General features: G+C 42.0%; 1 protein-coding gene across 4 annotated transcripts in view; it reads right to left on the minus strand.

Moving 5' to 3' along the window:
• The window catches only part of LYN (LYN proto-oncogene, Src family tyrosine kinase), a 115372-nt gene that overhangs the window by 72667 nt on the left and 15136 nt on the right, over positions 1-27569 (minus strand). Inside the window, exon 1 of one of the 4 annotated variants that reach the window (XM_028119011.2) lies at positions 9735-9832. The exons of 2 other annotated variants lie outside the window; for them this stretch is intronic. The gene's annotated coding sequence lies outside the window, so the exon portion shown is untranslated. Of the gene's footprint in view, positions 1-9734; positions 9833-27569 lie in introns of those variants that run through there. One more of the 4 variants, XM_028119013.2, reaches the window with a different exon arrangement.

Below are 27569 nucleotides of genomic sequence, written 5' to 3' on the forward strand. Positions count from 1 at the left end.
AAGAAATCATCAACAAAATGAAAAGGCAACCTACTGAATGGGAGAAGTATTTGCAAATGATATATCCAATGAGGGGTTAATATCCAAAATATATAAAGAACTCCCACAACTCAACACCAACAAAAGAAACAATCTGATTAAAAAATGGGCAGGGGAGGGCGCCTGGGTGGCTCAGTTGGTTAAAAAATGGGCAGGGGATCTGAATAGACATTTTTCCAAAGAACACATCCAGATCACCAACAGGCATAAAAAGATGCTCAACATTACTCATCAAATCAGGGAAATGCAAATCAAAACCCCAATGAGATATCACCTTACACCAGTCAGAATGGCTAAAATCAAAGACAAGAAATAACAAGTGTTGGTGAGGATGTTGAGAAAAAGGAATGCTGGTGCACTGTTGGTGGAATGTAAATTTGTGCAGCCACTGTGGAAAACAGTATAGAAATTCCTCAAAAAATTAAAAATAGAAATATCATATGATGCAGCAATTCCCCTTCTGTATATTTACCCAAAGAAAATAAAAACACTAACTCAAAAAGATACATGCACCCCTCTGTTTACTGCTTCATTATTTACAATAGCCAAGATATGAAAACACCTGAAATGTCCATCAGCAGATGAGTGGATAAAGAAGTGGTGTACACACACACACACACACACACACACACACACACACACACACACACAGGAATATTACTCAGCCATAAAAAAGAATGAGATCTTGCTATTCACAACAGCATAGATGGACCTAGAGGGTATTAGGCTAAGTGAAATAAGTCAGACAGAAAGACAAATACCATATGACTTCACTTACATCTGGAATCTAAAAAATAAAACAAATGAATGAATAAACAGATACATACTCATAAATACAGAAAACTGGTGGTTACCAGAGGAGAGGGGGGTGGGGGACAAGCAAAACAGGTAAAGAAGATTAAAAGGTACTAAATTCCAATGATAAAGTGAGTAAGTCACAGGGATGAAAAGTACAGCATAAGAAATAGACAAATGAACAAACAAGAGAATCTGAACCCATGGCCTTTCAAACTCTGATAATCTGTAGGAATAAAGAATTTGGAGAGGTTGCAGCTGGAGTCATAGTCTTTGCTAAGAACTTAAACAGAAATAAATTGTCAATCATGAAGATTTTTTACTAGACATAAGGAAAGCTGCTCAACATCCAGGAGATGCACCTAAGCGGGCTCTGAAGAGACAGCAAGGGCTCTGTCAGGCGTCTCAAGAGGTGACAGCCACTCAGGCCCCCATGTGAACAGAAGAAGCAATGTCCCCTTCTCTTCGACTCCTAGCAAAGTTGGGAGGTCTCAGGGAAGGGAGCTGGAGGTGGAAGAAAGAGGCCGTGCAAGGGTCCTGTGACTGGAATGAGGTGAGGGGCAGAAAAGGAGCTGGTATGGCTGGAGGGAAGCAAGCAAGGGGATGAGTGATAGGAGAGAAGGCCTAGGTCCTGACCCTCTTATGACCAGTGTGTGGCTGATGACAAATACGTCAGAGATGGGTGACATTCCCCTGATCGATGTGCAGCAAGAAGCCTCACTGACACGGCTGATCCCGATTTGCATAACTCTTAGTTGAGCAATTTCACGCAGAGGAAGACAACAGGGGATTGCTGAAACAATGGGGTTTTTTGGTTTTGTTTCTCTTAACAATAAAAGGGAACACACTGAAAACAAGATGAGCTCATGGAAACTTATGTATCATAGAAATTTATGTATCAAATGCCTCATTTAAAGGACCAGAAGAGGAAATGAAAAGCAAAGTCTGAATTATGTATGTACAACCAACTAAGAAGTATTATAAACATTGACTTTGTGTCTAGCGTCAGATTTTTGTGATCAAGAATTCAGTCACATGCATTCAGAAATATATAAAATTATGTATTTATATTCCACTTTAAGAGTTAGGGCAGCTTCACATGAGTGCAGGCAACATAATGCAGACTACTATGAAATCACAAAAAAAGTGAAACTAAGCCCAAGACATCTAAAGGAAGCTGAATGTTACAGCACACCATAAGTTTTGGTACAATTGTTAGACGTAGCTGTAAATCTACAAAAAGGTAGGTTTTCTAGAGGTTAAAGCCAAGAGGAAAACATGACACGATATAAATAAACCAGCTGCTCTACAACAGAATTTCTCAACCTCAGCACTACTGACATTTCAAACCCCCAAAATTATTTGTTGTGGGGGCTGTCCTGTGCATTGTAGGGTAGTTCATGGCATCCTTGGCCTCTACCCAAGAAGCTAGTAACACCCTTTTCCCCTGCCTCCTCACGAGTGGTGATAACCAAAAATGTCTCCAGACATGGCCAAATGTCCCCCGATGAAAATTGCCTGGGCAGGAAATCAGATGTTTTAATTACTGGCAATGACCTTAAGTATATTTTCTGTTACAGAATGGGGTAGGGCAAAATGCTTTGTTGGTCAACAGTGCAAGACAGGTTTAATAGCCCATTATAAAACTTCAGGGGCATCGCCAGAAATCTTGTACAGTTGATGTCTGTCACTCCGCCTATACACACAGACACAGACTCACGAAAACATACACACAGATCTGGAGTTTGTTGGAATTGACCCAGAAACTTTATGAGAAAATCATCGGCCTGACTCTATATTTCAATATAAACTAGTCTCATGAGATAAAGCTAGAAGAAACAGTAAGAATGATCTAGGCTACCTACCCCTCTCGCATGAAAATGTATTTTATTTTCACTGAAATTAACACAAAAATTCATTTAAAAGTTGATTGTGAACAGAATAGAGAGCCCAGAAATAGACCTACAAAATATGGTCAACTGATCTTTGACAGAGGAGCATATACAATTCAATGGAGAAATGATAGTCTTTTCTACAAATGATGTTGAACAACTGAACGTCCGCATGAAAAATTAACGTAGACCCAGATCTTACATCTTTTACAAAAATTAGCTCAAAATGAATTAACAGAACTAAATGTAAAATGCAAAAGCATCAGACTCCTAGAAGATAACACAGGAGAAAATCTAGATGACCTTGGGTTTGGTGATGACTTTTAGATACAACACCAAAAGCATAATCCATGAAAAAAAATTGGTAAGTTGGATTCCATTAAAATTTAAATCTTCTGTGAAAGACACTGAAGAAAATAAAAAGACAAACTAAAGACTGGGAGAAAATCGTTGCAAAACGCAAATAAAGAACTGGTAGCCAAAAGATAAAAAAACTCTTAAAAATCAATAATAAGAAAACAAAGAATCCAAGTTAAAAACGTGCTGAAGATCTGAATAGACACCACTGAAGCAGATATACAGATGGTCAATAAGCATCTGAAAAGATGCTAAACACCGCATGTCATGAAGGAATTGCAAATTAAAACAATAATGCTATGTACCACCACACACCTATTCAAACGGCAAAAATCCGAAACACTGACAACACCAAATGCTGTTGAAGATGTGGAGTGACAGGAGCTCTCATTCACTGCTGGCGGAATGTAAGATGGTACAGCCATATACAAAACTAAATTTTCTCTTAACATATGATTTGGTCATTGTACCTCTTGGGAATTGAAAACTTAAGTTCACACAAGAACCTGCACATGGATGTTTATAGCAACTTTATTCATAACTGCCAAAACTTGCAAGCAACCAAGAAGTACTTCAGTAGGGGAATGGATACGAAATGATGGTATGTCCATGCAGAAAATCTTCTTCATAAATTAAAAGAAATGGGCCATCAAACCACAAAAAGACGTGGAGAAAAGGTAAACACATATTGCTAAATGAAAGAAGCCAATCTGAAAAGGCTACATACTGCACGATTGCAACTGTATGACATTCTGGAAAAGGCAAAACAGCACAGTTTACTGGAAACGGCAAGAAGATCATTGCTTACCAGGAGTTTGGGGGGAGGAAGGGATAAATAGGTGGCGCACAGGGAATTTTTAGGGCAGTGAACTATTCCATACAATGCTGCAATGATGGATACATGTCATTATATACTGGTCAAAACCCACAGAATGTACAACACAAAGTGTGAACCTAATAAAGTGTGGACTTTCACTAATGATAATGTACCAATATTGGCTCATCAGATGTAACAAACGTACCACATGAATGCAAGATGTTCATAATTTGGAGAACCTGGGGGATGGTGAGTGCTATATGGGAAACTCTCTGTACTTTCCATTCAATAAACCACTCTGTAAGCCTAAAACTGTTCGAAAAAATAATAATCTATTAATTTGTTAAGTATATTGTGACAGAATGGGTACCATGTACTTTTGAGTCAGTATTTCAGAAAACAGATCCTCAATTTTGAAAAGATGATTGCCTTAAAATATTTCTGTTGAGAAAATTTGCACACATCCATAAACTATGCTCCTTCCTAACACCCCAAATTTTTCAGTTATCAAGGGCAGGCTGTTACCTGCCATTATGGTGTAAAATACAACAGAATTTCTTTAAATCTTCTCAGCTGAATTCCTAAACTTCTACAACATTAGCTTGGGAAAATAACTAGCAAAAGATGGGAGCTCTAGTAATGTTTAATAATAAAGCTGTGAATCCTAACAATATGCCTTTGGCCATTTATGATAAATGAAAGGTGAAACTGAGTTAGGCCTATAAAAATGGCAAGGCAAAGTACATCTGATAATGTAGCCCTGAGTTTACCCACATATATTTGCACAGTGAACAGGATTTTATCAGCAATTAGTAAACCTGAAGAACCACCACTGTCAATTGATAGTTCAGTAAAGCCAAACAAGTGAAAACAGGCTGGGTAGCAGGTACATAAATGATGTGGTCCATTTAAGGGGCTATTACAGAGCCACTAAAATTGAGGACAAGAAAGTGGCTGGATCTAGTGAGTAAAACTGGATGGGGGGCATCAGAAAGGTGGGGTAGGAGTCTGCTGTTTTATGTTAAAGCTTTTTAGCTGTTTTAGTTTTCAAATTATGTGCGACTATCACCTTGATGGTGATTAAGAATTTTTTAAGGATGGCTAAAAGAACTATGTACCTAAATTTTAAAAAAATGTTTATAATGTAACTTTTTAAAAAAGCAAGATCAGTGTTATATACATTATGATTACATATGTAGAAAAAATTTGGAAAGAATATTAAAATCAAATTAAAATCGAAATAAAAACACTTTCATGTTTCTATGGCTGGTCAGTATTTATTCTTCTCTTTCTCCATTGACAAAATGTCCACAAAAAGGTACAGTGTTGGGGTGCCTAGGCGGCGCAGTCAATTAAGTATCCGACTCTTGATTTCTGCTCAGGTCGTGATCTCAGGGTTGTGGGATCAAGCCCCTCATCAGGCTCCATGCTCAGTGGGGAGTCTGCTTAGGATTCTCTCTCTCCCTTTCCCTCTGCCCCTCTCCCATGCCCCCCGCCAATGTGCATGCTCTCTCTCTAAAATAAATAAACACCTTTCTAAAAAACAGCTACAGTGGGGATGCCTGGGTGGCTCAGTCGGTTAAGTGTCTGCCTTTGGCTCAGGTCATAACCTCAGGGTCCTGGGATCGAGTCCCACATCGGACTCCTTGTTCAGCAGGGAGCCTGCTTCTCCCTCTCCCTCTGCTGCTACCCTAGCTTGTGTGCATGCTCTCTCTCTCCCCAGCTTGTGCTCTCCTTCCCCCCTACCCCCGGCTTGTGCTCTATCTCTCTGACAAATAAAATCTTTAAAAGAAAAAAGCTACAGTGTTTTACTTTTATAAAAATATGGCTGTCATAGTTACCTCCACCCAGAGTCCATTTTGGGACTTTCTCATTATCTGGGAGACAAGCAACACCCATATGATGTTCCGTCCTGCTGCAATGCCTTGATGTCAGCCTGCCTCAGTCTCCTCAGACAGGAATGGACTGGTAATGGTACTCATCCCCATGGGGTTGTGGTGGACTCTCAATGTTTTCAAGAGAGCTGAAGGCATGGGAAGCCCATCTTCCCTATGGCCTGGCACCCACGTGAGCTTGTGGTCAATAAAGTATGATGGTTAAAAGCCAGGCAATGATTCTAACCCAGAAGACCAGAGGTCACAGGGCCACGATTTTATTCACAAAAGAGGTGAGGAAGAAGGAGAACTGGAAACAATTCCTTGGACTAAGCTTGAAGACAAAGCAGCGACTTATCGAGTGTGGTGTACGATATCAAGAGTGGAATGGTGAGAGTCACTTTAAACTCACGCCAGGAGTCTACAAGTGAAAAAGAGGAGATGAGGCCATGGCTGGGTCTAAAGTTACTTTCTTAATTAAAATGGGTATGGCCAGGAAGTGTCGTAAGGGTGAGGAAAAGAAAAAGATGGTAGAGAACAGGCCTGTACCGTAGTTCCCAAACTGTGTGCCAAGGCACCCAGGGTGCCGTAGCAAACTCAAGGGGTGCCTGGGGATATTTTAAATTTTCAAGGGAAACATAATGACATCTGTTGGACACCATGAGAACTAAGAGCTCCAGGTAGCTCAGTTTCAACATTAGATTGTACTGTATTCCTTTCAACAATTTCATATTTGTGTGAAACAGGTTTTCTGTGGTTGCTGTGATAAAAAGGAAGTATCACATGGAACAGAAAGTAAGGATGGTACATTTCCAAAAGCTGAGAGGCTGCACGACACAGGTATACACTTCTTAAGTGAACACAAATGTGTTCATTTAAGAACATAAAAATAAGATTTTTGCTTTCAGTGTGTGTGTAGTATTTTTTCAAATAGTACTAAGTTGTTATAATAAATACATGTTACATTGTTTAGACCTAACAACCTAACCAATGGAACTCTGTGGTGTTTCTTCTGCTCTAGGATGGCCACGTAAAAATCATTGACACACTCAGGGTCCATAATCTTTAAAACGTGAACAGCAGCAGATAGCAGGTTCGGAAAGAGCAGGTGGGTGCTGGCAGGCTGAGAGGCGAGGCAGAAAGGCAGCCGAGGGTGGGGCCACTGGCCAGGCGCACCTGGGGAGGAGAAGCAAGGTGTTCTGGCACTGGGAACCTGCCACCTTTAACTTCATCTTGCCCACCCCGTTGTAAGGAGAAACCGCTGATTCTCACTATGAATACGCTAGAGGATGCCCCCAATTAATTTCAGAAATTTTCAAATCATGGAAACAGCATGACAGATGCTCTGCTGAATTTCCATTTTCCTTAATGACATCTCCTTTTTCTCCGCATCCTACTCACCCAGACTCAGAACCTCTGTCATCTTTATGACCTCCATGTCACACTTTATGTAGTAGAAACAACTCCCCACCAAGCCCTGTCCCTTTTGCAATATAATTGTGCTTGGTTTCGAAGCTTAGGAAAAGGTGTGGACCAGAAAAATCGTGTATTCAGGTGGTTTTTCCTATATGAGTCTTCTTTCTCTATGAAACCATGCATGATGTTAATTACTAACATCACAGCATTTTAGGGAAAACTCCTCTTGATTGTTGCAGTTGCCTCCTAGCTAGTCCCTATGGCAGCATCTGTCCTTCCCCGACTCTTTGCTCATCTTTGAGAATTACATTATCTTCATATCACTCTATATTCAATGTTCTTCAGACCACCTTCGATCATTCACTGATTCAATGAGTTAATACATCTACGCAGGGCTCAGTTTTACAACGGCGATGTCCTCTCATCCCATGCCTCATCCCTCATGCCCACTTCCCTATTTCCATTTTTCTACAGCATTATTACAGGAATTCAGATTAAAAGACCTATTGTATCATCTGTCTGTCTCTCCTCTCAGGAGAGCAGGGATTTTTGTTAATTCTGGACACGGTTGTACTGCCAGAGCAGAGAACAGTGCTGGGCACTTGGAAGCGTTCTATAAATGTTCATTTGTTGAATAGAGCACCCCGTAGTACAAAAGCTCGACAAATGTTAGAAATGTGTTTATAGTTATTAGTGTTACACCATCACCTCTAATACTGCCATCAGGCTCCCTGCCACTGCCAAATAAGATAAAAGCTCCAATATTTAATGTGCCACTCGGCCCCTCACAGCCTGGCGACAGTCTACCTCACCATCACCTGTGTTACTCCCAATGGAAGACTCCCTGATGCACACAGATATGTATTGACGTGACAGCATGAGCCTGCCTTGATTGGCATCTCAGCTCTTACCTATATAGGCAAATCCTGCGTATCCTCCAACACCTAACTCACACCCAATCTTGCCTGATCCCCTCAGGTTACATCCTTCTCTCCCTCTGATTTCTTCTCTCCATAATCAATTTGGAACTTAGGCGCAAGCCGCAAGACACCTCTTACACTACTATTTGACATTGTTACCTAATTCTTAAATTGCCTGTCTGTGAACTTGTGTGTAGCTCTCCTCGCCTAGACTAGAAACTCCTTGAGGGCAGAAACTGTCTAAACCACCTTTTTGTAGACCACCTTGCTTCCACCACCCAAACTCACGCAGAACTACTACCCAGTTACTGAGTCAGCAATAAAACACCATTTAGTGAATTAAAGTTGAACTTAGAAATCCCAATCAGAAGCAAGTCTATAAGTAAAACTGACTACCCTTATTTTTTTGGTTTTTAATAGGTGATCAGTAAATGTTAGTCCCCAAATCTGTTTTAGTTTTAGACATATCTAGACCATGAAAGCAACCAAAATGCCTGCATTAACTGGGAATCTGTGACCATTCAAAGAATTTGGGCTGAAAATCTCTCCATTATAAAAATAATTTTTCTGAAGTGAAGTAGCAAAGGGCTTTGGGATAAAGAAATCTGCATCCAATCTGGTTCCTCTGTTTATTAACAGCCATATGAACATCAGCAAGTTACTCAATTAAAATTCATTTTCATTTTACTCGTCCATAAAATGTAAATAATATTCCTCCTTCAAGGGTTGCCGTGGGGATTAAACAAAATAGCGTCTCTTAAATGCTTCTCCCAAAACAAGTGAACAATGTGTTACTTCCCGTTTTCCCTCCCTCTCCCCTAAAACAAGGAGGGCCAGATTATAGTGACATTATCATTCTTAAGTGAAGAAAGGCTCCTGCAACCTTTGGCACAAACAAAATTGTTAAATAAAAATTGTTAAGGGGGCGCCTGGGTGGCTCAGTTGTTAAGCGTCTGCCTTCAGCTCAGGTCATGATCCCAGGGTCTTGGGATCAAGCCCCACATCAGGCTCCCTGCTCGGCCGGAAGCCTGCTTCTCCCTCTCCCACTCCCCCTGCTTGTGTTCCCTCTCTCGCTATGTCTCTGTCTGTCAAATAAATAAATAAAATCTTTTTAAAAAAGTTGCTAAGGAGTCTTCCTGAGTGTGGATGCCACTCACAGCTAAACCACTCCAATTTTCACAGCATCCCAGGTAACTTCTAGTGAACCCCCTCATCTCCACCTCAATTCTCACCCTCTGTTTGCTCTACTAAAATCTAAGTGGTCCAGATTCTAGACCTTTCCCCAACTTGCACAGGGCTCCCCTCAATTAATCTGCTAAATCGCTTTACTGGATTTGCAGCACACACTCACATATTTGGCAGGAAAATGAGTTCTGTGTTTGCGGATATTTCTTTTTCACTTGGCCTTGGCTTTTTTCGGATTTTGTCACCAAGCGAGTTAAAAAATGAAGAATTCGATTTTTCGGCTTCAAGATGTGTTTGATTGAAGGACAGAAGGGGCAGAGGAGCAAAGAGGGGGCACTCAGCACAGTCACTCAGGTCCTCCATTCCCTCAGGAGCACACAGAAATAGAAAGCTGCCCCTCACCAGTTTCTTTGCCTTGAGAACCACGTACCAAACCTACCTCGCAGCCAAAGTGTATTCAGTTACTTATCCAAGCTGGCGTGCTCTCTCTCCCCACTACCCCTTTGCCTCTTGGATGCTTCCCCAGCCAGCCTCATGCTGAGCAGGAAAGGGACTCATGACAGGCAGATTAGAGTTTTCAAGCAGCCCCAGGAGGAGGAAGTTACTCGTTCCCACGGGCCTGGGTTTTTCTTTTTGTGGGTGTGTTTTCTCTTTCTGAAACCAGGAAGCTAAATTTGCCTAATGGTTAAACCCAAAAGGATTACAGATTCTTTCTTCAAGAACCCTCAGAGGCCTGTCGTCCATCCCTCTGTGTTAAAAGCAGTCCATTTCCAAATCACCCAGGCAGAGGGGAGGCTTTCTACGCTCTTCAGTGAAGTCTCTTCTATTCTGTTATTTTTATGACAAGCACTATATCAACAGACCATTCATATTTATGTTTCCCATTCTCCTTACCAAACACTACACGACATCTCAATTTCCTAAAAAAACAAAATTCAAAATTTCATTCCCCCCCCCCCCCGCCCCCACCACTTCTTTCTCCTCTTTGAACTAAACTACTTTTAGGTTCAGGCTCTCACTCACTCACATTCTTCACATTTCCATTAATTAGCCTTAAATGCCCAGCATGTTCTGCTTTTCTTGCAATAATTGAGATCCTCTTTCTTGCCTAGAATTTTTACTAAAAACGTGTTCTCCCTTGGCAACGTATCCCATCATTCAGCCGCCATTGTGTCAGGGATGTCACTATTGGCTGTTTTAACCTCCAGACAGGTGGAGGATCCTCACCAAAGCCCCAGCGTGGTCCCACACGGGAACGTGGGAGAGAGGCCACTCAGAATCTGCTGTCTCAGGGTAATGGCCGTGTTTGTCCAAGAACTGTGCGTATAGGCTGAGCTCAAATCCCAAGCTACTGGTCCACCTTGGGAAGTTATTTAACCCCTCAGTCTCCGTCGACTCATTTGGAAAATGAGGATACTGCCACTGTAGGTAGGGCCACTGTAAGGACTAACAGAAGTAGTATACCCACAGCACCTAGCAAGCCCTCAGTGGGAGAGGGCTCTTGTCAATTTCACTCATGTGTGGTTATCTACAAATAAATGCATTGCTATTCCTTAATAATCCTTTCTAGATTTCTCATCCTTAATTCTTTTAAGCATATTTTCAGCTGCACTGGTTACGGCAGCACACTCTGTCTCTGTTCTATCAATGCGTAAGGCCACGATTCTTAACCTTGTGTGTGCCTTAAAACACAATGTGGGGGCTTTTAAAAATAAGTGCCCAGGGGCGCCTGGGTGGCTCAGTCGGTTAAGCGGCTGCCTTCGGCTCAGGTCATGATCCCAGGGTCCTGGGATCAAGCCCCGCATCGGGCTCCCTGCTCAGCGGGGAGCCTGCTTCTCCCTCTCCCACTCCCCCTGCTTGTGTTCCTGCTCTCGCTATCTCTCTCTGTCAAATAAATAAATAAAATCTTAAAAAAAAAAAATAAGTGCCCAGATGACTTATGTCAGAATCTTTGGAGGTTAGGCCTGAGCATCAGTATCTGAAAATCTCCAGAGGCAAACAAGTAAATGGAAGACTGGTAGGTGATGGTCTGCACAGTGAAGAAAAGACAGCTCACAGCAGAGGGATAGTTGGGATAGTTGGTCAGTGAGGCTGGTGTGAGCAGACCACGCTCAAGGTGAGGCCAGCCTTGCGGAGTCTCACGTCTGGGTCAGAGGCAGAGTGGCCAGGGAGCAGGGCTGAGGCAGCAGCAGGAGATCCACAAGCTGGGCTGTCCAGAGGCCACCCAGGTTCCTTCCCGCAACTCTGCTTGCTCAGCATTTCCTTCAGTTCCAGGCAATTTTGGGCAATGCCTCAGCTTCCTTCCAATAATTCCCCATTTCTGCTTAAGCTAGCCAAAGGAGGTCTCCATGGAAACCCAACAAAGTTCTACTAAGACAAGAGGTTATTTACTTTAAATCAGTCTTATTTATGTAATCGTCTTTGACAAACTTGGAACTTCAAATCAAGATATTTGGAAGAATTCGTTAACGTCTCGATCACTGAGTATCCCAAATATATTCCTTAACCTTTCCTGGACCTACACCTTCTCCTCACTTGTAAAACACATGGGTCAAACAAAATATCCATCTCTTCCAGCTCAAGTTCTATGCATCCATGCATCTGGGATCATTTTCATTTGTTGACCACATTATAAGAGAGACACTGGAGGCATAAATATTGTAAGACATGCCCATCTCCAAGGAGTTGAGTATGTCTTCATATTAATGGAGGATAATCACCCAGTGTGTGCGTATTTAGGAAACTCTTTTCCTTTCCTTCTTTCTTTAGTTCACATCACCAGCTCATTAGCACCAGCCTCTCCTTTCTCACTCCCGCAACTTCGCAAGTGTGACAAAATGTTATTATTAGTGTATCCAGCATATCAAAACTTTAAAAGAGCAGTTTCAAAACTCTCCCTGACCTCAACCATCACCCCAAATTAAACTTTTATTTTTAAATTTTCTCCGATAATTTTTAAGACTTCTCTCTGATATAACACACACACACTCATGCATGCACACACACTGCCTGAGGCAGCATTTAATCATTCTGCACAGGCTCCAGAGCAGTGACTATTCCCACATTTCTAGAACAGAGCCAGATAGAGGTGGGTCTGTGCTCTTCTCTCAGGGGTGGGGCATTGGGAAATTCAGTACATGATGAAGGATTTATATCTTCCTTAACATCTGGTGCTCAGGAATCATCATCAAAGACAGGATACCCATCTAGAACAATTGTTCCAGGGTAAGAATCTACATCATTGCCCTATGATGTAAATATAGGTCTCCGTTGCTCTGTGATTTACATTTTGCCTACATCCTTCTAGAGTGGTATTATGTTTGGAAATAGGCATAAATCTTTCAAAATCACCCAAAGTAATCTGACAAAGTCTAGAAGAAGTAGAAGATTTAGCCTCAGAAGCATTATTTTTAAATGAGGAAATACGACTGTTTAATAGTATACATTGGAAACAAAACCTCATCAGTTGCAATTTATTGATATTAAAAGCACATTAATGTTTAACGCGCCCAATATTTCTCTCCAATATTTTCCTTTTTTGCCTTCAAAAACCAAAATAAAATGTTCCTTTAAAACCAGTACTTCTTTAGCCAATGATCAACTTGATAGAAATTTTTTCTCAAGACTTAGCTAACAAATGGGACTATCACAGAAATAATTTACCATAAAGTAGAATTACCAAATTAATTTACTCAAAGTGTTATGTTTTCCTGAATCTAAAATACTGTTGATTTTTACATCATTATTTTATGTAACATTAAAGAAAACAAAACGGGGGCACCTGAGTCACTCAGTTGGTTAAGATCTGACTTGATTTCGGCTCAGGTCATGATCTCAGGGTTGTGGGATCAAGCCCTATGTCGGGCTCCACACTTCCTGTGGAGTCTGCTTGAGATTCTCTCTCTCCCTCTGCCCCTCCCTCTGCTTGTGTGCTCTCTCTCTCTCTCGAAATAAATAAAATCTTAAAAAAGAAAGCAAAACAGAATGTCAACACTTCAAATTATTAAGATGCCTTTAACTATGACTTCAAAGGTATTAAAATGTAAAAATATAGTAAGTACATGCTTACTGAACATCCATTTATTTTAGAAATGATAATCCATGTTCTGTTTTATCCTTAAATGTCTTTTTTTTTTTTTTGGTAGTGTTGCTTCACATTCTTTTTAAGTACAGAGAATTTAATTATTATTAAAGTAAATTTTAATAGAATTAAGCAAGAAGAAGCTCTCTTTTTTTCCCATTTAATGGTGAAATGAGTAGTACTTCAAAAGCCTGGTGCCTGGTTCATGCAGGGTAATTGTATTATCATCATCTCTAATCCATGCTGAACTTGTTTTCCCATCCAAACATTGCTGCTGACCATACCTGATAAAAGCTAACATCTATTTAACGCTTACTATGTACCTGGTACTGTGTCAAGCACTTTACATGGATTGTTTCATTCAATCCTTAGAACAATCCTTCAGATACTATTATTAATCCCATTTAACAGATGAGGAAGTTGCGGCTCAGAGAGGTAAAGAGACTTCCAAGATGACCGAAACACTAAGCAATGGACCCAGAGTTGAGACGTGTGCTGTTAGGTTAAGCACCATTTGCTCTCCAGGGCGTATCGCAAAAAACCCCCCAAGTCCAGACTTCAGACTGCAGAAGTGAGGGCCACTGGGTGCCACTGTCCACCCCAGGATGACTGCACACTGTGAATGTGGTGTAACCTGGCCTCTAGATGCTGACAGGTAATAATGGTTTTTTTAGTGGCTGGAGTGAGCTCCGGGAGCAGAGAAACAGGACCCCAGGGGTGTGACGAAGAAATCTGCAGGAGCAAGAAGGAGTAATTACAGAAAACACCTGTGAAGTTGAGGGCAGAAATGGGCAGACACCATCATTTATTTGAGAAATGTTACCAGGCCCCACTTGATGCATTATAGAGGAACACAGAATCAAAATTCTTGAGCTGGAGAAGACTTTTTAAAGGTCAATCTAGACCAGCAAGCTCAGCACCTCCTGGGAACGGGTAAGAAATGCAAATGCTCAGGCCCAAACCCAGACCTTCGGAATCAGACCCTGTGGGTAGAGCCACAATCTAGGTCTGCACAAACCCTCTGGGGGATTCTTATACCTGCTAATGTTCCAGAACCACTGGGGCACCTGGGTGGCTCAGTCGGTTAAGCGTCCCGACTTGATTTCGGCTCCGGTCATGATCTCAGGATCCTGAGATTGCCTAGGGCAGGTCCTGAGCTCTGAACAGGGACCCTCCTTAAAAATTCTCTCTCTACCTCGCTCTCTGCCCCTCCCCTCATGCCCTCCACTTGCCACTTGTGCGTACAAGCACACACACTCTCTCTCTCTCTCAAAACTCCTAAATTATAAAATAAACATTTAAAGTTTCAGAACCGCTAACTAGTCCAACCTCCTCATCTGACAGACTGTGATGCTCAAGGTCCAGCAACCTAGACACGGCAAAGTGAACAAACAGAAAACCATTTTTCAGGAACTTAGTCTAGAACCTCAAATACTTCAAACGCAAACGTTTGGTTTGCGTTTCACAGAGGTACTGATTTTCAAAGAAACCGGATGCAATAAAATGTATTGAAACAAACTATAGTTAATATAATTAAACCTTGATATCAGAGGCTCAATGGGGCTCTGGAATCACAGAGCATTAAGTTCACAAAAGATTGGGCAAAGAACAGTAAGAGTTGCAGAACCCAGTTCTAGAATGCCAGAGATAAGACAGCCCCAACACAGGGTGATAGAAATTAAATAAGACACAGTTAGAAGAACAGCTGATAGATAGGGCTTTAAGACGTAGTATGGCCTCAGCCATCAACTTGCAGTTAGTAGAAGTATCATAAAATATAATTTCTTCATCTAATTAACAAACCCATTAGTACTCTCCCAGTCTAATTGGACTTTATTAAATTATCTTAATTCAAAGCAGGTGAAACCTCAGGCATACAAACAGATGGCAAAGAGCCCATTTTCAAGTTTAGCTGGCCCTGGATCCCACTGGAAACAAATCCATTAGCATTGTTCACCTTTTCTGCGCTTTGTTTGAAACTTGGCTTCACTGTTACAAACAAAATGAAACGGGGGGGGGGGGGGGGGATTAACAGAATAGCCACTTCCTGGATCCTTCTTATTTTACCAAGTAGGTCAATCTACTGGATTTTGTTCTGAAACAGTGTATCCTCATGTCTGGGAGGGGAGGCTGAGGCTGGGGGGAAAGAGGTACAAGGAACACAACCTCCATGGTGATTCCGTTGGCTGGATGGTCACCAAAGGTCCTGGCAACAGAGGCCTCAGGGAAAGGTCCCAGAACTCGGGCTGCTCCTGGGAGCGCATGCAGATGGCCGGAAGGGCAGCGGTGTCCCCAGGGCCCGGTGGGGGCCACTGAGGGGCCCTGATCCCCCCACGCAGTCAGTCCCTCCCTGAACTCTGAAGGAACTGAGCGCATCTCACATCAGGAAATCAGATCATTCTCACCTTTGCTTTTTCACTCTTGTCTTTAGGAAACATTTGTACCCAAAAGTATGCGGTCATCTCAGCATACTTCACGTTAAATACATAAAATGCTTTATGGAGGCAGCAGGGCTGCCTGGGGGGACACACGCAGGGTTCCCTCCTCCTCCTCCTCCGTGCCTGGGCACCTGCCCCTCTCTGGAATACCACACTCTACCAGCAGCCTCCTTCTTGTTTCCAGTCACCCATCTCGAGCACCATGTCCTGCAGGAAACACTGTCCCCAACCTGCAGGCAGAAGCACACCTCTGTCCTCCCGGCTCCCCGCCCATCTCAGGCCCAGCCCTTGCTTCACTGTTCATTCCACCCAGTGTCCTCAGCACCCAGGATTCTGCCAAGCCCACGAGAAACACTGATAAACTTGGCTGAATCCTATAACCAATGAAATCGTTTGCGTGCAATTACCTCTCCTCCAGCCTCTCCAAAGGCTCTTCCACCCATACCTCTACCCTTGCTGGAATTCGACTATGAAACCTTTAATCCTCTCACTCAAGCCAGTGTATTCCAGACTTGCCAGTTCACAAGAACGACCAGGACGTCGGTTAAAAAGAGATTCTTGGGCCATGCATTCAACAGGCCCTTGAACTAGAATCTGTATGGGGGTTGAGGGCATCTGGAGCAAACAATACAGGTAATTCTTAACATTGAGTTGACCTGGTTGATACTTTGTCCCCTACTAAAATGTGAGATTCTTTGGAAAGAGAATGACATATTAAACTTTATTAACTGTTTGTACTTTAATGTGAATTTTTGGTAAAATTCCTAAAAGATTTAAATAGAAGGGGTAGGAAAAAAAAAGAGAGAGAGACAGAGAGAGAAAAGAATGGGTAGAGAAAAAAGAAGAAGTCATGGAATACATCCAATTTTGATTTAAAACATTCTCTGGGCGCCTGGGTGGCTCAGTTGGTTAAGCATCTGTCTTCGGCTCAGGTCATGATCCCAGGGTCCTGGGATTGAGCCCCACTTTGGGCTCCCTGCTCAGCGGGGAGTCTGCTTCTCCCTCTCACTCTGGCCCCCTCTCAAATAAACAAGTAAATAAATATTAAAAATAAATAAAACATTCTCTGGATATGATGTCATTTTACATCCAAACGCTCTAATCAAAATGCTTATGTGGTAAAGTGGCATTATACTATATAAGAATAAAGTCAGGGTGAATGAACTTTTTACAATGGCCACCTTAAAGGAAATTACAATATTTATAGTCCATTTTTTAAAAAAAGATATTTTTTATCAGGAAATTCAGTTTTGCAGCTGTGCTTATGAACTCTTGCTTTTTACTCAAAATGAAAATTTCTTATTTGAGCTGAAATTTAAGAAAATACCATGGTCGGGTCTAGTTGTAATGCTGGATTTTATAAATGTTGTAACTCAGACACTTTGAGCCTGGTTTATCTTGTCTGTCATTCACCACCCACATAACCTCTTCATTGCAAAAATCATTTTCCTTCATTATGCTTATCAAGGTATCCATAAAGGTGCATTAGGAAAGAGGCACACAGAAATCTGCTCCACAATGAAATAGAAATAGTCTGTAGGCTCCTGTGAAGTGCACTGACTTTTCCCCTTTTGGGTTTCAGGAAGTGGCTTGTCCCAGTCACATTATGTTCTGAATTACTCCTCTCCTTCCATTTGAGCCGAATAACACTAGATGGGGAGAGGGAAGAGAGAAGCCTGGAAGGAAGAGATGGGGACGGATGGGGTCTCATTACCCAGTCAGAATCAGGCTTCCGTGTCTCCACTTCCTGTTTGCTATACCCTTAAATAAGACATGTCCTCATTGCACACATAGAGACACATGACCACTCCCACCATCTCCATCGCAGTAAAGGGCGCCCTCGGCTCTTGAGGTTGTAAACTGAGAAGTCATCCTGATTCCTCTTTTTCTCACTCCCCAAATCCAACTCAGCAGCAGGGTCTTTTCATCGACAAGCACAAGCTCTCCCCAGTCTGACCCTCCTCAGCTCCAGGACCAGGGCCACGCGCATGGGTGCCGCAACGGCCAGATAAAATACAGGACACCTAGTGACACTGGAATTTCACAGATGCAGTAATTCATTTTTGCATGGGACACACTTATACTAAAAAATGATTCATCGTCTACCTGACATTTAAGTTGAATCTGGCATCCTGTATTTTTATTTGCTCAAACAGCCAGCCCTGCTGCCCCTGCATTCCCCACACAGCCAAATCTTTATCTACAGATTAAAACCCTCCCACAGCTTTCTTCAGAATTTAGAATAAAAACTAAGTTCTTTACCAAAGTCTTGAGGGCACTTGATTGGAGAAGGTGGGAGCGCTTGGAGAGAGCCCTCTGCTTGCCTCTCCAAACTCTCTCACCCCCGTCCTTTTTCTCTGCAGACGCTCAAGCTCATTCCCACCTCAGGACCTTTGCACTTGCTGTCCCCTCTGTCTAAAATCCTCTTCCTTCCTCTCCTTGTCTTCCATATCATTCACATCACAATTCAAAAAGACCTACCCCCCGGCCAACCTAGCTAACGTAGTGCCCCCCTCAACATGCCCTCTGTCACATTACCCCGTCGTACTTTCCTCAGAGCCCCTTCATCCAGCCTGAAAGCATTTATTAGTATATTGTCTTTTGTCCTGACTGGCAATGCATGGCACCATTAGAGCAGAGCCCTGTCTCTTTTGTTCAATGTCTCCAGAGCACCTAGAACTGAACCTGGCATTTAACAGTCTCTCTTTATGTATTTGCTGATGAATAAATGAATGAGTTTCCCATCTGTAAAATGAAATGTCCTTAAATTCCAAATGGTCTTCACTTGCACATGTTCAACTTCTATAGTAAAATGGTGACATTCCTAAACAACCTTTCCTGCACCAAATGCAGACTCTCTCCCAACAGCCAGCAAATACACCTTTTCACCGATTGCATGGTGGTGCTGCCCATTGCTCCAAGTTCAGAGTCATCAGGAGCAGTGTCTTACTCAGTACAAGGTGATAGTGGATGCAGTTACTGGAGTGTGTCATTATATTTTAAACCTATAATTAAAACAAACTTAGTAGAAAGCCAAAAGACCCCAGTGTTGATATGAATGTTATAAAAAGCAGAGATGCCATAAACCCAATTCAACAGTAACAAGATGAAAATCGTAAGACAGGCTTAAAGCAAGGACCCTTTAACCTAAGCAAAGCACTTTTTTTGACCTAAGCTGATAGCCTTACTGTGAAGAAAATGCGTAAAATTGGAGACCAAGGACAAAACGCTGAATCTATAGTGAAAATTATGTCTAAATGGGAAGACACAATTAGAAACGGTACAAATTGTTTAGCTGTCTGGGGATGGAAGCCCTTATCACATTTAACCCTATTTTTGGCTTTCAGGCTCAGAAGAGGAAGAAGGGGCTGCCCGTGGACCATCTGTGGGACAGCCCGAAAGCACCATGGCCAGGTCCTTAAACAGTAGCGTATGGTAATCCCTCCCATGACTTTACACTCCTCCTGATTACTGGGAAATCATGGAGTTTCTGAAGAAGAAAAACCTGAAGGTTTAGTTTCAACTCTTCTGAGCTGCTAGGAGAATAAAATATTTTCAGTGGTCGCCCGGGCTCTTTTATGTTGTTTAGAGAGACGATCTGGAGGCAGGACAGGAAACCACAGGGCACAGGAGAAAGGGAAGTGCCTAAGTCATGGTGTTGGGTGTGGGAGTCCAGAAGCGGACTCCAGCAAGAAGGAAGAAAAGAGATAAAACACACTTGTTAAATAGAATCAAGTAGTTCCAGGAAGTCATACTAAATGTTCCCCATTTCAAAATTCTAAATTCTCAGTTTCTTCAACCATTTTACAGAGGTAGTTGTGAAAAATACAGGTTCATATTTTCTTTAAGAAGAGCATGGAGGGGTGCCTGGGTCGCTCAGTCAGTTAAGCGGCTGCCTTAGGCTCAGGTCATGAGATCGAGGCTCCTGGGATCAAGTCCCACATCGGGCTCCTTGCTCAGCAAGGAGCCTCTTCTCCCTCTCCCACTGTCTGCCACTCCCCCTGCTTCTGCTCTCTCTTTCACTCGCTCGCTCGCTCGGTGTCAAATACATAAATAAAATCTTTAGAGAAGAAGAAGAACATGGAAATGTAGCAAGCCAAAATCTGACACTGGGACAATTTGGAGTTCAGCACATTTTCATGAAAACCTCACTTAAATGGAAGACGATGAGCAAGATACTCTCCGCCCTCAGGAATTCAGGGAACAGTGGGAGAAACAGGCAAATCAATGGTAGTGCCAATAACACATGACAGGTACCACAGTAGACATATGTTCGACACGCTTCGGGGCCACAGACCAAAGAAGCGTCAGGGTTGGCTTCACCTATGCACCAGGTTAATACCTCAGTTAGAGCTTAACTGGACCTTACCACATGACGTTATCTTCAGTTTGCTTTTCTGATTGAAACAAAATGTATATATCATGTTCTGGACATGGGTGGCAGTGATGGCTCAGGATGAATGTACTTAATGCCACAGTACACTTAAAAATTGTTACGATGGTAAATGTTATGTATATTTTACCACAATTGAAAAAAATCAAGAAAAATAAATTCTGATTACCACCAAAACAAATATGTATATATAATGAAATGCACAGATCTTAAATGCCATATGAGATTGATATCGATATATATGTCCACACCCACCTACCCAGCTTCCAAAACAAGATACAAAACATTCCTATCACCTCAACTAGTCCCCTGTGTCCTTTTCTAAGTCACACCCTCCCTATGAGCACTGCTCCTGAGCTTCATGCAAATGAAATCATGCTCTTGAGCTTCATGCAAATGAAATCATCCAGTATGTATTTCTTTCTGATGTGTTTCCTTTAACATGTTTGTGAAACTCACCCAGCTCTTGCCTGTGTCAGTATCCTTTTTTTGGTCTGAGCACTATCTGAGCACTATCCCATTTTATGAGTCTGCCATCCGAATGTATTGAACCCCTCTTCTGATGATGGGTATTCAAGACATTTCCAGGGTTTTGGGGTTTTATAATATATACATTATGAAAAATGGTGCTATAGACATCCTTGCACGAGTCATTTTGTGGACATATGTTTTCATTCCTCCTACCTAGGTGTGGAAATGCTAGATTGTGAGGCAGATGTATGTTGAATTTTTATAAGAAGCTGCCAAAGGGTGTCTTGTGGTGGTAGCTGTCCCATTTTTGACTGCAATCTCCCCACATCCTCGCCAGCATTTTGGTATGGTCAGTCTTTTTTTTTAATGGACTCCGACGGCTCACTGAACCACCATGAATGCTACAGAAAGAGGAAAGTATCTCTTAGACAGGGTTACTGGTTTCCCAGAGGGCTGCTCCTTTTCTCTCAGGCAGGAGGTTTCTACCCCGGCTCAGTGGGAGATTAAATGGGGGTTATTTCATTCCTTAACTTTTCAACAAAACGCTTTCACATACCCTTTCAAAATGAATCCTGAGGGGCGCCTGGGTGGCTCAGTCAGTTAAGTGTCTGCCTTTGGCTCAGGTCATGATCCTGGGTCCTGGGACTGAGTCCCAGCATTGGGCTCCCTGCTCAGCAGAGAGCCTGCTTCTCCCTTTGCCCCTCCCCCTCCCCCTTGCGTGTGGTCACCCTCTCTCTCTTTCTCAAATAAATAAATAAAATCTTAAAACAATAACAACAACAAAACGAATCCTGATAAGGAATTCTAACATCGGATAAAAGAGCAGCTCTGAGATGGGGTAATTTGCCCTGGGTTCACAGGGCAGACCTCCCCATTCCAGCCCTCTGACTAAACAGGTTCCCCATTTCTGAGCACATCAGTCAATCTGTTGCATGCGGAAAGAGGAAAAACAATCCCAACTTATTGATTGATGAGTTCTGATGAACTATGCTACGTCATGGTTTCCTATACATAATCCCTCTCACTCACGGGTCCCTTTGACAGAAGTCAAGACCTGTGGGAAAAGGGAGTGAGCCCCTTGCACGTGGGAGACACTCTGTGCCTGAATGTCAGGTCCCTGAGTGATGGAAGCTCTGTGGACCCCACACAACTTAAAACACAGCCAAGGTATAGCTGTTTCGGTGAATGAGACTGTCCCAGCAGGGGGTGTGTCCCTGTCCCACTCCAGATGCTTCTAAGTGTGTGTGGGAGATAGTGGAACAAGCCCTCTGACCCCAGGAAACTGTCCACCCTCCTAACCGGTACCCACTGCAGTTGCTTTCCTCGAAGGGCATACTCCTAGCTAGGGAGCTCTTCTGCACATGTCTCCACACTCCAGGATATATGACATTCAGCTGGAGAATGACCAGGTATTAACAGCACCACCCTAATTCATTGATCTGAATGTTTTCTTATAATAGCCCCAAATTCCATGATGGCTAGATCTAGTGAAATGGTTCTCAACCTTGATACACAAGCAGAATCTCGATGAGAGCTCTAAAAAGGACTGAACTTGGGTTCCCCACTATTCCCATTTAATTGTCTAGGTCCAGCTTGGCATGAGAAGGTTTAAATATCCCCCCACTGATTCCCATGAGCAGCCAGGGTTGAGACTAACTACAAAAACCCCACACTACAACTTCACCTGCTTTTGAAAAAGAAAGGCACCATCCGATTGTGTTAGGAACCTTCGCAAATACTGAACTCCATGCCAGGACTGAAATCATAGCAATGGAAATGCCATGGATGATTTAATTTCAGGTGCCCTGCCAGTTAACTATATCAGTAACGATCCCAAATGGCATTACAATTCCCTGCCCTTATTCAGGAATGGGAATTGGGATTTACCCACTGCCAGTCTGACCCCATACCTGAGAACTCAAAACAGAAAACATGCTCAGGAAAGAAAATAAAGCTCTAATTGATAAACAGAGTCCATAATTGTAATGTATTTGCTGGTATGCAGGAGAGTTAGGTTTCATATCATATTTTTACTGCTGTGAACTTTATTTCTGTTCTACAAACCTGATAGCCAAAGATAAGGTTATACTATAGCCATAAAAAAATGGTAGAATTTACAAAGTATTAGCTTTGGGGTACATTTTATGGAAAACAGAATTCACTTATACTTATCTCAGATTTATCTATTATAAAACTATTGCTATCATTTTCCTTTATTTCAAAAGTCATTCTACCTCGTTGTTTATAATCAACCCTCAGAGAACAAACACTTTTATGACTGATAAAACAATCCACTTCATGTTTAGGACCTCAAAATCTATATAAAGGATAAAACACTCTTAAATTCTACATAAACAAACAATAAATGGGTAATCACTTTCAAATGGGAGGGTTTCAGTAAACCCCAATGTCCTCAGATTAAACTATCAACACAGAAATAAAAAGAAGCTTCCAAGGAAATAAATTCTCTCCTGACCTTAAAAATAAAAACTTAGAACAGCAGAAAACTTCCAACCTGTTAATTTCCTGAACCACTGGCAGTCAAAACCAGACGTAATTCAGTGCATCATTGTTCTCTTGTTAAAGTTTACTTCATCTTTTTCAACTTTGTCCCACAAGTCTTGCATGCAGAAGCCTTACCATTTTCACTCTTCCCCACGAGGTCACTTAGTTCTTCTGAAGGCTTGAAAGAAATAACTCAGAGTAGGGCTCTACTCTTCTATTTGCTCCAATGTGAAGACACCTTCCCACTCATAACAATACAAGACACTTTTTAAATGATGATACATAATCAGTGACTCATGTGGCTTTTCAAACCCCAGATTCCCCCCTGTGTCTGTCCGGGAATGAATCCGTCACTGCCCTGGGTAGTATATTAACCCAAATCACAGTCCTCATGCCCCTTTTGGCTTTGACTCTTCTCATCTGTTCGTCTTTGGTTGAGCCAGGAACCCAGGTAAGGACTTAGCATGAGCTGTTCGGCTGGGTGCTCCCTCCTTGCTGCCTCCAGCTCAGGTTCAGGATGGCGCAGTGGTGTTATGGCCTGAAGGTTCTCGAAGGTCCAGCAACAATTCCAAATTGTCAGTCGACGGAGGTTATTTAAGCGTATGCCCTGTGTTTCTTCTGAATCGGCATGAAAAATATTGACGCAAGACTGCCCCGGCAACACCTTCATCCCCACAGAAAACAAGCATGACAGGGCACCTTTGGTCAACATCAAGCCTGAGGCTGCCATATTTGGGGACTACTAGTCCAGGGAAATCACCAGAAGTGTTTCCGGTTAGGCCACAAGGTGGACCGAAAAAGGATCCTGCACGAGCCCAAGAATGAGCACAAGGGCTGGCATTAAGATTAAACAGCTCCTTTTCTGTTAAAGTCGATGTCAAAGCACTTCCACTTAAACCTACTTCCTCAAGACAAAAGAAATCTGGGGTTTTCTAAAAGAACCATCTGACACCCCAGCAATGAAAGAAAGCAGTGAGATTCTAATACGTTTTCCTTTTTTAAAGGAAAAGTTGAAGTCTTATCCATTTTTCTTTTAACTCCTTTTCAGAGAGCCACCATTCAGAAATGGAACAAGCCATGTATAAACCATACAGGAGACAGTCCATCATGATGTGCCCAAGTGCTGAGCAAAAGCACTGGCCGTTTCACTGACACTGCCTCCCAGGGAATAAAGTGGCTTCGCTCAGGCACCTAGACCCATTGCCACAAATGCCACAAAGAAAAACGAAGGGGAATGAGCTGGAGAGAGCTATACAACTCCCCTCATCTGGAAGTCCTTTGCCTATTATCCAACCCATTGCCATTAGTAATCTATTAACTACAGTCTTAACCTTTCAAACTGCAAGGACTTGCAGCAGCATTTCAAGGTAAGAGTTACCAAGTGTGTGATACTGAAGAGTTACTGCTTAGTGGGAAGAAAAATGCAAGCTACGGCGTAAGTAATTAGCAAAAGAAAAATGTGAGCTACGTACTGAAGAAAAGGCTTAATCCAATCATGCTTCAGCCTTAGCTATAAAACAAAGTATTTACTTTGCTTTGGCGGAAGAGGAAATGATTCTTTCCCAGCAAACGGTGACAACTCTAATAGATTAGACTGAGTTGCCAGCTGAAGTTAATGTGGATAAATTCAGCGGGCTTAATCTTGATGGTGCTTTAAACTCTTGATGTGATGTTTATAAAATTTCAGTGCAATTTCAACACATTATTTTGCTCTTTGTCTTTTCAAGCGGTGACCATGGTAAAACAATCACACCAAATTGGCAGAATTGGGACTCTCTCTTGTGCTGACTGGTTTCTAGTGTCTGGGCTTTTGTCTTCTGCAAGACCCAACAGTTAGTTAGACATTAGATTCATGCAGCCGCGGAGTTGAGCTTGACAGCCAGACTTCCTGGGTTCAAGTTCCAGCTCCATCTGGCAGAGCCATGTGACACTGTGGTTAATTAATCTTTATTCATCTGCAAAAAGGGGATGATAACTGTACCGATTTCAAAAGATTGTCATGAGGGTTAAATGAATAAAAACTTCGCAAGTGTTAATGACGCACAGTGTGTACTCAAAAAATGTTTGCTGCGTCATTTTTATTAGTAATCTCTCAGGAGCAAGCATGTTCCTCTGTTTTCATTTAAGTAAATGTATAAAGTCAACTTGATAAACTAAAGTGGACATTACCTTCCACATGTTATAGTCATGATTTTTTAAAAAAAATAATCTTTCAGGGGGTGCCTAGGTGGCTCAGTTAAGTGTCTGCCTTCAACTCAGGTCACGATCCCAGGGTCCTGGGATTGAGCCCTACATCGGGCTCCCTCCTCAGCGGGAAGCCTCTCCCACTCCCCCTTCTTGTGTTACCTCTCTGTCTGTGTCTCTCTCTGTCAAATAAATAAATAAAATCTTTAAAAACAAAACAAAACAAAAACCATGCAGGGAGTCTGCTTCTCCCTCTCCCTCTGCACCCCCCTCATGCCCTCTCTCTCTCTCTCTCTCTCTGAAATAAATAAATAAAATATTTAAAAAATAAATAAATAAAAATAACCTTTCAAAGTTAAATACAAGCATACCTCATTTTATTGCACTTTGCTTTTTCTGACAACATTTGCTGATTTCATGCCTCTGTGTCACACTCTGGTAATTCTCACAATATTTTAAACTTTTTCATTATGATTATACCTGTTATGGCAATCAGTGATCAGTGATTATGACTCACTGAAAGCTCTGATGATGGTTAGCATTTTTTAGCAATATTCTTTCACTAAGGTATGTACATTGTTTTTTTAGACATAATGCTATTGCACACCTAATAGACCATAATATACTGTAAACATAACTTTTTTATGCACTGGGAAACCATCGCAATTTGTGCTTTATTGCAGTGGTTGGGAACTGAACTTGTAATATCTCTGAGGTATGCCTGCAAAATACACCAGCTTGGCAGTCAGGCTGGCTCAGGTTCCATTCACTTAGTAGCTAAAGGAGCTAATAAGGGTAACTTATTATCTCTGAACCTTGGTTTCCTTATCAATAACAAGAATATCAATAACACACCTTGTAAGGAATCGGTCACCTAACAGAGGACACATACTCCATAAAATTGCTCTTCCTATTATATTTTCTGTGAAAGGTAAATATTGCTTGATACAAAAGTAAAACAAGTCATAACTGTGCTGGCATCATTATAAAATTCTTGCAATTAAGAAAGAAAGTTGCTTTCCCTTCTACACCAAAACCAATCATTCCCAGCTCCTTTTCCTCCCTGATCCTGATAGGTCAGTCTTTTGTCTAAAAAAGATTGCAAATTGGATCCTCTGTCTCATCATTAGCTAGTGTTCAGTAAGACCGTCTGGATTTGAAGACCTGAGGGCCAGAAAGTTCCTTTTGCCCCCTACACAGACTAAGCAATGCATGGAAAACTTAAGTCATCCTTATCCATCCTTCATCCAAACATTCTTTCCCTTTGGGCAACACTGTGCTTCTAAGCTTTAACAAACACTTCAAAATGCAGTGCTGGCTCAAGTCCAAGCATGCATCTAAGTTCAGACTGCCATGGCCTTTGCAAAATCTTTTCAGTGATTTACATATAGTTGCACAGAATAAGCTCCCTGAAGACTCTGGTGGTCAAAAATGATTATTTTACCAAAGGAAAATCAAATATTAAATATTTGTTACGACTATTATGTTTTGAGTATATCCACATAAATGATCACAGCTAAACTTCCAAAAACCCTCTATAATTAATCGTCACACAACAGATGGCCACGTGGAGATGACCAGAAGTCAAGTGCCTTGCCCAAGATTATACCTCCAACAGTGAGAATTTATACCTACAAATGTAGAGCCAGGTCATGTGACCGGGTCCTCTGTCCACTGTCCCTACATGACATTACCTCTCACTAAGAAGCATTGGCTCAAATGATCATACTTCACTTGATGCTTCTGAGAGTCTGTGAGAAGCGACTTGTCATGTTCTTTCTCTAGGTGGGGGAGCTGGGGCTTCCAGAGACCACCTCCCCACAAAGTAAACCTGGTAGTTAGGAGCATCGCCATCACCCTCGGGCAGCAGGGAGGGGTGGGCAGCAGAATGCGGCAGGGCAAAATGCCCAGTTTAACCTCAGAATTTAAAGCTCAGTCTTCCAGGATTCCCTCCCAAATGATTTATGTTCCAGTGTTAATAATACTGCCCTTTACAATCTTGGAGGCTTCTCTTGGAGAGGAACTTTATTTATTTTAGGTTGAAGATCTAAAAGAGAAAAACTACTTTGAGTATCCTTCTTGATAAAAGACAGAATAAAGTTTCCCACCCTGCCAACAATATTGAGCTTTATAGAAACTGCATTATGAATTACACATAGAAATTCTGCAGTGTTAAATTAATAACATTGGAAACAGCTTAGT

Source organism: Eumetopias jubatus, unplaced genomic scaffold (genome assembly GCF_037043125.1).
Source record: "Eumetopias jubatus isolate StellerSeaLion01/CBP00866 unplaced genomic scaffold, mEumJub1_p1.0 scaffold_4, whole genome shotgun sequence".
Taxonomy (NCBI): domain Eukaryota; kingdom Metazoa; phylum Chordata; class Mammalia; order Carnivora; family Otariidae; genus Eumetopias; species Eumetopias jubatus.